General features: G+C 36.9%; 1 non-coding gene across 1 annotated transcript; it reads left to right on the top strand.

Moving 5' to 3' along the window:
• The first annotated feature begins 2,291 nt into the window (after window positions 1-2,291).
• Window positions 2,292-2,398, top strand: LOC127187315 (U6 spliceosomal RNA). Its single transcript, XR_007830463.1, has one exon. It is a non-coding gene; the product is annotated as a U6 spliceosomal RNA (small nuclear RNA).
• Window positions 2,399-2,943: the final 545 nt, after the last annotated feature.

The raw sequence follows: 2,943 nt of genomic DNA, 5'->3' as shown, positions 1-2,943 counted from the left end.
CAGAAAATGCAGCTCACAGACACCTGTAACTCCAGTGTCCAGCGATCTGACACCATATTCTGTCCTCCCTGGACACCAGGTACACACATTGTGCACACACACAAAGACAGAGAGACTGACAGACAAATATTCATTACATAAAATAAATCCTAACATATGCTTCTCTATATAGTCTTCACATTCTTTACGTAATCAACCATGGAAGAACACTTTTAACTTTGTAAACACCTAGATATGACTGCATTGTGTCTCTCTGAGTTGTTAAATTTGATGACATCGTGGTAGAAAAACTTTGTTCCTCCATATTGTTTTTTAAAATAAGGAAAGTGATTGCTGGTTAGTAGGGACACTTCTCTTTATGTTAGTGTCTCCACCCGGTACTTTCCAAAGAGTTCTGCTCAGTGGCTTCTTCTTATTTCCTACTAATCTTAGCCTTCACCTCAAGATTCACTCCCTGCCCCAGGGGCTGATGCAAGGCTGCTGCTATTTTGGATCATCTTGTTTCTTGTTTCGTTTCTGAGTGCTCTCTCTCTCTCTCTCTCTCTCTCTCTCTCTCTCTCTCTCTCTCTCTCTCTCTCTCTCTCTCTCTCTCTCTCTCTCTCTTTGTGTCTATCCTTCTGTCTCTGTCTTTATACTCAGTTGCAAGTGTCAGAGTAGGGAGTTTAACTATCCTGGGCTTATAGAACATGGCCAGTCACATTGTAATATAGTAGCAAATAACTTCAAAGCTTCAATAACATTTTCAGCCTCAAGCTGAGAAAGAGAGAGAACAAAATTGAGTGGGTATTTAGATGAGGGTGGATCTGAGAAGAGTCAGGGGATAGGGCAAATCATATCGAAATACATTGTATGAAACTTCAAAGAATTAGTTAAAATATTAATTTGAAAAAGAAGCCTCAAGTTCTTTCTCACACCAGAACAAAGCATTCAGAGCTCTGTTTCATGCCACCTCAAGATGATGATGCCTCTGTCTTCTGAACCTGCTGCTAAAGCAGAACAAAGAACACAGGCAGTAGGCCCAAAGTGACTCAGGCCCCTAATGCTTCCCTGTCAACAGCCTTAGCAAGTTTGGTGGTCACATCTAAACTCAGGAAAGGCCAGTAGTGACTTGCTATCATAAGCACAGAACTGATCACTTGGTATTGGATATGCCTGGGAGAGATTAATTCTCCCTCTCTCACAAGTCTTTTGTTGCATGTAGTTCTTTATCTAGGCTTGGGTACACATGAATTTTTTTCTCTTTTGTATAAGTATGCCAATTAATGTCGCATATTCTACAGGGCTACAAAACAATGTCAACTTTGTGATGACGTGGGTAGAGATTGTTGATCGATTGGTTATTGCCTGCGGGGTTCAGACTAGGTGAAGACAAAAAGGCCATGAACATGAGATAACATACTACAGAAGAACCGCTCATGTTTTCAAGGCATCTGTACTTTGATGAAGAAAAAAAACACAACAAGAGACATAAACACAAAGCTTGCGATGGTCTTAGGAGTTCTATCTCTATGTGTACTGCAGTCTTAGAGTGCAGAGAGGATTTCCCTGTGATGACTCCGAAGGAGAACATTTAATGCCAAAGACATAGAAATGAAAGGGACCCCTCTTATTTTTCAGAAGCTAAGTTACAAGACTAATGCCAATGCTTCTGAGCTTGATATTCAAGCCCTGAAGAATGGTGAGGACAAAGAGTACATGAGAGAAGTAACTGCCACAGAAACACAGAAAAGTCCTATGGTGAAGGATGCTGAAAGTTGGGTGGAGAAGAGAAGAGGCCATCGGAACAGGCAAAGGAAGAAGAACGAATATCAGTCTGTAATATAGTTTAAAAATCATATTCTAGACTGCTTTGAATTCTACAGGAAAGTTTCAAACTGAATAACATGCGTCTTGGGTTTTTTGATCAGAGAAACAATTTGAGAGAATCTAAAGATAAAGATTTTGGAAACCTCCATAACAGTACTGGTTAAAAACGAGTATCTTGATGCAAAAATTGAATGTATGAAGGAAAGCATAGTTATGTCAGGAAGTTATATAAAGTATGAGTGTATCCCTGTGTACGGATCCGTGTAATTACATCCGTGTGAAAAACACTTGGAGAAAATAAAAAGTCATAAATGTATCACGATAGATTCAACTTTGCATAGATTGTGTGTGTGTGTGTGTGTGTGTGTGTGTGTGTGTGTGTGTGTTTGTATCCAACTGTAAGTGATAAAGCATTTACTTACTTATTTGAATGTCTAAAGTTATCCTAATCTCAGCTATACAGTAACTTAAAGAAGACTCATTTTGTGCTCGCTTCGGCAGCACATATACTAAAATTGGAACGATACAGAGAAGATTAGCATGGCCCCTGCACAAGAATGACACGCAAATTCGTGAAGCGGTCCATATTTTTTGATGTAACAAGAATAAATTAATAAAAAGAAAAAAGAAAACAAAACTCATTATATGAGTAGAAATATAACTATATATACAATTATTTTAATGTTTATTAGATTTGAAATGATATGCATCCTTTTAGTAATATAGTTCTCTTTTATTTTCCATTTGGTGGTGGCTCGAAATAGATATTGTGTTACATTTGTGTATATTTCTAAGTAAGTGGTATTTGTATAACTTTTAAAATATGTTATGAAAGCAAAAAAAAAGAAGAAGACTAATTTTAATGTAAATTATAAATTTATAAATACAAATTAATAAACTTCAAATAATTCCTATCAAACTTATTTACAAGTAATATTTTTCATGTCACCAAATCCATATGTTTCCCAAGGGAAATGTATGAATCAGGCTTTTGAAAGTCAAATGAAATTAAAATTCACCTTGATTTTTTTGTCTAATGGAATCAAACACTTTACAGTAAATAATCACTCCTTTTACCATATTAATGGCTTCCAGATGCCTATATTTTTCTTTGGGCCAGATCAGGAGACAGGGCAG

Source organism: Acomys russatus, chromosome 3 (genome assembly GCF_903995435.1).
Source record: "Acomys russatus chromosome 3, mAcoRus1.1, whole genome shotgun sequence".
Classification (NCBI taxonomy): Eukaryota; Metazoa; Chordata; class Mammalia; order Rodentia; family Muridae; genus Acomys; species Acomys russatus.
The sequence above is the reverse complement of the archived record's forward strand: the minus strand, read 5'-3'. Positions and strand labels throughout refer to the sequence as shown.